A 10,140-nucleotide genomic window follows, 5' to 3' on the forward strand; every position below is an offset into this window, starting at 1 on the left:
CAAGAAAAAGCTGGTCAATGGGGATGACGAGCAATACCCGAGGCGACTCTGCTGGCAATCCATCCTCCGAGGCCCCAAGCGACCAAGCCCTTGGAGGGAGAAGCTGAGCCTCGGCGAACAAACACGGTCAACGCCGCATTCCCTCGGCGAACAAACACGGTCAACACCGCATTCCCTCCGTTCCCTGTGACGAAGACTCCGCAGTTCGCAGCGGCATGTAAGGTTGGGCACCCCAACCTCTGCATCATGTTCTCAGTAATATGTAATTCTTGTATATACCTATTTTCTATATGCCTCTCCGGCCCGTGTGGACCCGCCCAGTATGTGGGGTCGACATACGTGGTGTCAGAAGTGGGGCCTCAAAAATAATGTTCCTTAGAATGTTGCCACATTCATTACTTTGAAATTTGTGATACAAGGAAAATCACGGGGCTTATTCTGGGACTTTTACCTCCATTTAAGAGGCTTGAGACACCAAAGGGCTACAGCGAGCAAAATGTCTGTACCTGAGGGAGCTGCCACTCCAGAGCTATCGCTCGGTGCAAGCATGTTGGCATCAGGAAGCGTTATTCCGGCATTTTCGGGTGACAAGACGGGAGTTAACCTCAGCGACTTTTGTTACATGCCAGAAGAAATTCGGAAATGATGGATGGTCCGATGCTCAACTGCTGTGACTGGTGCGGTACAAGATGGCAAGAGCTGCTCATGATTTTGCATGGTGAGAAAAAAAGTTCAGCCCAAAAAATCATTTCCGGAATTGAAGAAGCTCGCGTTCTAGCACTTCGATACTGAACCCCGTCATGTGCGTATACGGAAGTTCTGCGAGGCCAGACCTATGGTAGCGGAACACGTGCGAACGGTTACGTCACGACTTCACCGCCTAGCACGTGATACGCTAAGGAGGAAAGAGGCCCGCTAAATAATAAATACGCGGATGACCGACTGAAAGACGACACTTTCTTTGTGGCCGGTCTGCGAGACCCTGTGCGCCGGTTCATGCTGTCAGGTAAGCCGAGCGATTTTGACCGAGCTGTGGAGGCCGCATTGGATTAAGGGTGAAATGAGGAGCTTACGGCGACCATTGTTAAAGATGACGTAGCATGGTCGGGCGCCGGAGAGGGAATGAAGGAGGTCGGAGACGAGGATGCGGGAAAAGACAAAGAGAGAAAACTTTATACAGCAAAATTTACATTATTTACAGGTGAGCTCGGTGACGAGACGCTCGCTGCTGGAACGCTGCATGAGGACAGCACATGATGAGACCATCAGATGAAAAAGCCCCTCGGCCGTACCGCTGCCGAGGTTTTAAAGAGTTCCCTTTCCCTAGGTTCCCTAGATGGGGGCCGGGCCTACCGAGGAAGGAAGTTCTCTGTGGCACCAATCACAAACACACACACACTCCCGAGGGATCACACCGCCGTCACGCGCTGGGAGAGGGAGAACGATGCCATCCACGTAGCGCAGACGCCGGAATGTCCATGAGCGCCGTTCCCGCGCATTTCATGCGTTCGAACGTGCGTTCGCACTCGGTGTAGGGGAAACGCTCGCTCAAACCTTCATCCGGGCAGACGGACGCGGCTTCCGTGGGCAATCCAGGCGCTCACCCAACGCGCGTCTCGGGGCCAGTCGGCGTTCCGCTGCAGGCATGCCGTTTTCTTCCCCACGAGGAAGGCGAAACGTAACACCACAGACAGAGTAACGTCGTCGAAAGAACAGATCCAAATCTCGAAGTTGATCTTTTGAGAGAGCAGTTAGACCGCTTAAAGCAACTACTAGCGCAGCAGATGGAAGACGAGGATGAACCGTGGACTCAGCAGCGCCCATTCGTTGGAAACTGGAGACCGCCAGAAAGCTTCAGGCGTGGCATGAGATATATTGAGGAAATCGTGTGCTTCGCTTGCCAGATTCGCGGGCACATGGCTAGGTTCTGCCCAAACGTGCGCCGAAGGGAGTCACAAAGTGAAGACATCCGTCCCAAAGAACAGTATGGAGAGGCTCCACGTGCTGTGACAAAAATCTAGGAAGCCCTCCCCAGCCTGAAGAGCGTGGGGAGAGAACAGGGTATAAGGAAGTGGTGATGGTTTGTGTTGCCGACGAGGCTTGCCCTGTAGTGCTCAGCAAGATAAACGGTTGCTGTCTGGAATGGCTGACAGACAAAGGGTCAAAGGTGGCCAAGCTTAAGGACAGCGGTTTTAACACACTTCGAAGGAAAGCGGATCGCGAGGTGTTGGAAGCGTCTGGCAGTTTGGCGACCAGGTTTGTAGGAACAGCGGGGGATCCTCTTGACGTAAGCGGTCTCTACCAGATACACTTCTCTTTCACAGGGAAACATCTCAGAAGGAAAGATTATAATAAAACACTCAAAATCACCCATAGCTTACTAACATATTCAGTATTATTCTAAATTGATCAACACCACAAAATAAATAAATTCATTAAAAAAAATCCCCTGTGCCCTTTGGTTTCTGTGGCTGTTGGCTTCTGTCATATTTATAACGAGCCCCTCATTCCCCTTCCCTTGTTTGCTTAATTGCTTAGCGAGGGCCTCGGTTCTGGCAGCCTTGACGCCATAGGAAGCATAAGAGGGTTCTCACGCAGCTTCCACCCGCTCCGTTCGATGACGTTCTACGTCACACCTGCGGTAACTCGGGACGTTCTACGTCCGCCGCTTATGAACGTGGATGGCGCTGATGAACACTCTCAAGGTTAGGTTACTTGTAAACATAAATACCCCCGAAAACGCGTGATTCGGAGGTCGTGGGTTCGGATCCCACCGGCGGCATGTGGTTGTTTTTTCTCCTGCTTTTCTAATCAATTAGCTTTAAGCGATAACATATTCAGTATTATTCTAAATTGATCAACACCACAAAAAAAATAAATTCATTAAAAAAATCCCCTGTGCCCTTTGGTTTCTGTGGCTGTTGGCTTCTGTCATAACTTCATGAAAGGCAGAGTACACCTCCTAGCCACAAAGATAATTAGCAAGTGCCGCCCAGAAACTCGAATGAAACTAATATGAACCCCACATACTCAAAGCTCTTCGATGAGACGATCGTCCTTCTCTGATACTAAGGAGCGGGCACGTACTGCTCTATCGTCGATTAGCGGAGAGACAAGAGCTAGGTATGGGATTCCTCATCAATCAGGATATAGCTAGAGGCTAACGAAAATGATTCAGCTTAAGTTAAAGACAACGCAGCGAGATATGGGAAGAAATATGATAGCTGTAGCATTAAGAGACCAGACGCAGGCAGAGCGGGTGAGTGGACAAACGCGGGTTAATGACATCCTTGTCAAAATGAGGAAGAAATTGGCTCGGGCAGGGTGTGTAATGCGAAGGCAAGATAACCGCTGGTCCTTAATGGCAATGGGGTGGATACCAAGAGAAGGCAAGCGCAGCAGGGGTTGGCAGAAAGTTGGGTGGGCGGATGAGATTAAGAAGATTGAGAGGATGGGTTGGCCCAGCTGGCAAAGAACAGGGTTCATGAAGAGACATGGGAGAGGCCTCTGCCCTGAAGTGAGTGTAGTCAGAATGAAGATGATGATGCTAATATTAACGAGAGGATGGCAGCTATTGTAATTAGGCTTAATAACAGACACAAGCTAAATATGGTGCAGGCCTACGCGCCTACATCCAGCCATAATGACCAGATCATTGAAAGTTTCTATGAAGACGTGGAATCGGCAATGAACGAAGTAAAATCACAGTGCATTGTACTGAAGGGCGACTTCAATGCTAAAGTTGGCAAGAAGCAGGCCGGAGACCAGGCAGTAGACGACTATGGCACAGACTCCAGGAAATAGCAGGGGGAAGTTACTAGTGGAGTTCGCAGAGAGAAATAATTTAAGGATCATGGATACCTTCTTCCGGAAACGAAAGAACAGGAAGTTAACGTGGAAGAGCCCCAAAGGTGAGACAAAGCATGAAATAGACATCATATTATGCGCTCACTTTAGTATCGTGCAGGATGTGGAGGTTCTTGGAGGGGTGCGTTCAAGCGAAAACAGAATAGCAAGGTGTCGAATTAGCTTAGGCTTGAAGGGGAAACAGAAAGAATTAGTGAAACGGAAACCCATTAACGAGTTAGCGGTAAGAGGGGACGTAAAGGAATTCAGGATATTTCTGGAGAACTGATATTCGGCTCTAACTTAGAAGAACGATCTTAATGTTCAGAAAATGAACGACAATGTTACAACTATCGCTACGGAGTACGCAATAAAATTGAGCGGTAGGATGGTTTCGACAGGACACCGGCAAGCTATCACAGGAAACGAAAGGTGTGATTAAGAAACGCCAAATCATGAAAGTTTCTAACCCTACAGACAGAATAGAACTGGCAGAGCTATCAAATTTAGGAAATCAGCGCAAGGTAGCCGACGTCAAGAAGTCTAATATGGAGAGAATAGAGCAGGCTCTAAAGAACGGAGGTAGCCTAAAAGCAGTGAATAGCAAACTAGGCATAGGCAAAAACCAGATATACGCTCTAGAGACAAATAGAGCAACGCCGTGAGGAATACCGATAAGACAGGTAAAGTAACCGAAGAGTTGTACATAAAACCACACAGTGACCAATGTAATCACAATGATAATGAGTCGCCCACAGCAATACGACATCCCGCCATTAACGAAAGAGATAGTAAAGAAAGCCATAGGAGCAATGCAAAATAGGAAAGCAGCTGGTGAGGATAAGGCAAAATACCTCTTGAAGGACGTGAGGGGATTGTGGTGGGTCTCAAAAAAAGAGGTGGCCACGAGCTCGTAGTTGAGCTACAACTTTTGCTAGCTGACAACAAAGGAGCTGTCATTCTTGCAAGAAAGAGACGTCAGAGCGTAGCAAACATACTGATCTGTTTCGTTTCTTCTTAAGTGTGAAGACTGAAGAAGGAAGGATCAGGTTAAAATATGTTCACGCTTGGGTTCAGTCACAGGCCTGTTTGTGGTGCTGTTCAACATTTCTTGCTGGAATCTCATCGACTGCCTTGCGAAAGCTTACAGTATTTTCTTTTCGACGCTTTATTACATTTTGAACTAACCACTTCATTTTTTTTCTCTTTCTATCTGCCCTCCTTTGCCTCCCGATTCTTGGCCGATCCCCCAGTGTGCGTATGTGCCATCTTTTCAAAGGCTAACAACAACAACAACAACATGTTTATGGCGCTTGGCTGCTGACCCGACGGATGCGGGTTCCATCCCGGCCGCGGCGGTCGAATATCTATGGAGGCAAAATCCTAGAGGCCCGTATACTGTGCTATGTCAGTGCACGTTCAAGAACCTCAGGTGGTCGAAATTTCCTGAGCCCTTCACTACGGCTTCCCTCATAGCCTGAGTCCCTTTGGGACGTTAAACCCCCATAGACCATAAATCATTACAATATGTGAATTCATCAGAAAAATACGACGACGCCCTGAGCAAGGCACTCATTGGACGAAGTACCTGAGAGCTTTGTGAACGATGAGGTCTTGAGGCGTGCAATGGGTGTAGTGTCACATGAAGAGGCGTTCACCAGTCTCATGCACCACAGTCACATTGTACGACCAGATGGCTTGTGTGCGTTGGGCAGTGTGTTGTCTTATCAATGGATGGATGGACGGACAGACGGACGGACGGACGGACGAACAGATGTCTGTCGCGGTGTGATTTCTGTTCACACCCTAGAAACCAGTGAGTCCCTGAAACAGAGTGCAGTGGCGCGGTGGTGAACTAGTTCATGTGCGCAAGCTGGGCCAATCAAACGTAGCTATGCTGACTTTCAATAGACGCAACGTTCCGCGTTATTTCCACTATAACGCAGAACTGACTCCCGTCAAGGTGTACAAAAAAACAGTGCCAGCGTGCTACCGTTGTGGCACACTTGGGCACAGGGTGGACAACTGCCCCAACCCGGTCAAAGAAAGATGCGGCCTTTGTGGCCAAAACGTGGGGGATGGTACTGAGGGAATGGCCCCCACGATTGCAATCTCATGTGCATAATCTGCGGGGGCCCGCACCTCACCAGCTCCAGCGAATGCACCAGCAAAATGGGCACGGCAGCGCTACCAGGATGCGGTTCACCGACAATCCGTTCTTGTTTCTTCTGCAGCTTTTCTTGGCCCTGCTAGATCATGCCGGTGACAGAAGCATGAAGCTGCCTTCAAGAATGACTCACGGATCAGACACTGCCGACGTACGCCCACCAGACCAGCTACACGCGCCCACATGGGATCACCGATGGATTCTACAATCAGCGACCACATGCGCAGACCACTACATGCATCCGGGACAAGTGGCGACACCACCAGACTGGACTATATATTTCCACCCCACGCGCGCGGCGGCCACTGGGCACGGCAGCGCTACCAGGATGCGGTTCACCGACAATCCGTTCTTGTTTCTTCTGCAGGTGAGAAAACGCTACGGCGTTTGTATTCACTCTAACAACCCATTCTTGTTGGGGCTGCCGTGCCCGCGGCTGTTGTTTGATGTTACTGTAAGCTTGCGCAAACTGCTATTGTTGGGGGGTGATATCGAAGCCAATCCTGGACCGAACGCAGCTCAGATACTTACGCAGCTTCAAGAAATTGCCTCAGACATAAAAGAAATAAAGGAGAAGCGGCTGGCGGACATAGACAATAAACTCGATGCTCTTGCTAGACTAGAGAAACAGGTCACTTCCTGCCAGGAGCAGGTCGCTCAGATGAGCGAAGTCATAGAAAGGTTAGAGGAAAGAATAGACGACTTGGATAACCGAAGCAGAAGATGTAATTTAATTGTCTATGGCCTATCGGAGAGAGAGGAAGAGACCAAGGAAACACTTAGAGAAAGGGTAAATAAAGATATTGTTCAGGATAAACTGGATCTCGACGCAGTGGCCATCGAGTGTATCCACCGTTTGGGCGCAGCCTGCTGAAAACAAAACTAGACCTGTTATTATGAAGCTTTTAGACTACAGAGAGAAAGAATCAATACTGAAACGAGGGTTCAAGCTTAAAAATTCCGATCTGTCCATTGGCGAAGATTTCTCGCGGAAAATTAGAGATATTCGGAAAAAGTTGTGGGACAGCGCGAAGCCTAACTGGGACAATGGCGACAAAGTGTCCCTTTCCTTTAATAAATTGTACATTAATGGTCAAGCATTTGTCTGGGACAGTGAAAATGCAGTGAAAGTGCCATTTGGGAAAAAAAACGACAAAGCAACTACCCCAGAAAGCCAAAACGACAACGTCTCCAGCCCCCGAATGACACGTCAAAGAGCAGAATCAAAAAAATAAAATTATTGAACATAAATGCCAGAAGTGTAGTGAATAAAGTAGAGCAGCTCGAAATTGTCCTCATTGACCAAGATCCAGATATTGTGGCTGTCACAGAAACGTGGCTCTCGAGTGATATTGGTAGTCAAGAAATCTTCCCTCCGAACTACTCAGTGATGCGCAAATATCGTCTTTCCCGGGGTGGCGGCGTTGCATTATTGATAAAGAACCACTTTTCCTTTATCCCTCTGCCGGACATCCCGGGAGCAGAGGCAGTGTTTTGCAAGATTCTGTGTGGTGGCGTCAGCATTGTCGTGGGATGTGTTTATCGGAGCCCCTCTTCTGGACATGATTGCTTGAGTGCTGTGCACGATTATATGCAGGTGCACGTACGGAACTCTAGACTAATCATCATGGGCGATTTTAACCTTCCGGATATTGACTGGGATACCTTGCACCATACTGATCCGGCCTCAGATGCACTCATTGATTTAATGCTGAATTTTAATCTACATCAAACAGTCTCCCGTCCAACTCGCATACTAGGCACAGCAAAAAGCATTCTCGACCTAATACTTGTAAGCGAGTACTTCCCAACACACCAGACTAAGCTTGGCATAATCGACGGAATTTCTGATCACAGTATACCAGTCTGCGAGCTACCACTCAATATTCTAATAACAACCCGCTCCTCCCAATCGACTGTAAGTAATTTTAATAGAGCCGACGACGCTAGTATATCAACCCATCTTGCACACGAGTTTCAGATGTTTGCCGAAGCAGCATCTGAAGCAAGCTCAGATGTAAACTCCCTCTGGCTTCAGTTGAAGGAAATCATTTTTTTCTGTATATGCAGATATGTCCCCTCAAAAAACAAGCGCGTTAAAACCAAGAACCTGTGGATCACGCGAGAGGTCATTCATGCAAAACGCAAGGTGAAAAAGCTGCGTCGCTCTATTAAGTCCAAAGGTACTAACCCCGACAGAACACAAAAATTAGCCAGTGCAGTTGAAATCTTCAAGGATAAAATGATGAAATCAAAGGAATACTACTTTAGTGTTACGCTGCCTGACTTCGTTACTTGTAGCCCACACAGGTTCTGGAACCACTTCCGCAATAGAAACACAGCAGGACACGAACAGACACCAGAGGAAAACAGTGCGAAGGCTAACTACTTTAATGACTTTTTTCAGTCCGTATTTACCACCGATAATGGCGTTATTCCCCAGATGGCAACAACCCGAACTTCAGATATAAGAGAAATAAACATAACTGATGACGGAATTTTCTATCTTCTCTTGAACATCGACCCGAAGAAAGCCAGCGGGCCAGATAACATACCCAATGCATTTTTGAAAAGATACGCCGAATGGTGCAGCAAATATCTCGGCATAATATTCCGCAAATCACTTGCTGTGTCAAAACTGCCGGATGACTGGAAGCTGGCGAAAATCATTCCGATCCATAAAGGAGGAGATATCAGTAGTGCATCAAACTTCAGGCCCATTTCACTGACTAGCACAGCATGTAAAGTTTTCGAACACATAATCTCAAAACATCTAACAGATTTTCTAGAGCATAATAAGTTGATATCACCTGACCAGCATGGTTTCCGCCGAGGGCTGTCGACTATCACTCAGTTAATCGAAGTCGTTCATGACTTGGCCCTCAGCATCGATACCTGCAGTCAAACTGATATATTACTACTAGATTTTTCCAAAGCGTTTGATTGCGTGTGCCATAACAAACTAATCGCAAAGCTGCAATGCATGATCGGGCGGGGGGAAGTTCTGGGTTGGATCAAAGAGTTTCTATCTAACCGTTCTCAATTTGTAATCTTTCAAAATATGTCTTCTAAAATAACCGCGGTCACTTCGGGAGTTCCGCAAGGCTCCGTTCTTGGCCCACTTCTCTTCCTTATCTATATAAACGATATAACCGCTCAGATTAAGTGTAACATTAAGCTATTTGCAGACGACTGCATCATCTACAGGAAAATAGAAAGTCCGGAAGACCACATTGCGCTTTCCCAGTCACTTGACGCTGTGGTGGATTGGTGTGACAGATGGCAGATGACCGTTAATTCTAAAAAATCAGTGTGCATGTCAGTAACCAGGAAAAAAATATCCTCATCTTTCCCTTACAGCATTCACGGTACGCCACTCATGAAAGTCTCCCAGCATAAGTATCTTGGTATTACACTAACCGCTGACTTTAGATGGGACGTACACATAGCTAGTGTAACATCGGCAGCATTACGAAACCTGTTTTTTTTTTAGAAGATGTATCCGACTCGCGCCAGCATCTACTAAACTCCTAGCATACAAAACTTTCATAAGACCTATTTTAGAGTACGCCCACACTGTTTGGTTTCCGGAATCAACCACTAACAAAGCAAAACTAGAAAAAATACAAAGAAAGGCACTACGGTTCATCCATAATAAATATAAGCGTACTGACTCCCCATCGAACCTTGCAGCTATTTCAGGACTCCCGACGCTATCAATGAGAGCAAAGCACGCGCGTTTAAAATTTTTATACCAACTGTTGCATAACGATTATAACATCAATGTGTCAAAATATATTTGCCCGTCCCAGACTCGACCGACACGACACAAACATGCACTCACTCTAACTGATTATTCCTATCGCACAGATGCACTTAAACATTCATTTTTTCCTGTAGCCATCCGAGAATGGAACAAACTGGATGCCTCGATTACTCATGCGCCGACCTTAACAACGTTCGCTACAAGGCTCGAGGCCAGTATTGCCGCAGAGTAACGCTGTCAGTGATGCACATGGGCCTCTGGGTATTGATAATCCGTTTCACTTCCGTTCCTTCTTGTCGTCTTAATCAGTGCATCACCCCTTGCGTAGTCATAGTTTGTCTTCCTGGGTTCGATTGTCCGC

General features: G+C 47.3%; 1 pseudogene; it reads left to right on the forward strand.

Moving 5' to 3' along the window:
- Positions 1–6,026: 6,026 nt before the first annotated feature.
- LOC149344321 (uncharacterized) lies at positions 6,027–7,284 on the forward strand (annotated as a pseudogene).
- The last annotated feature ends 2,856 nt before the right edge of the window (positions 7,285–10,140 follow it).

The sequence above is a fragment of the Amblyomma mixtum genome, chromosome 5 (genome assembly GCF_055824585.1).
Source record: "Amblyomma mixtum isolate Tamu chromosome 5, ASM5582458v1, whole genome shotgun sequence".
NCBI lineage: Eukaryota > Metazoa > Arthropoda > Arachnida > Ixodida > Ixodidae > Amblyomma > Amblyomma mixtum.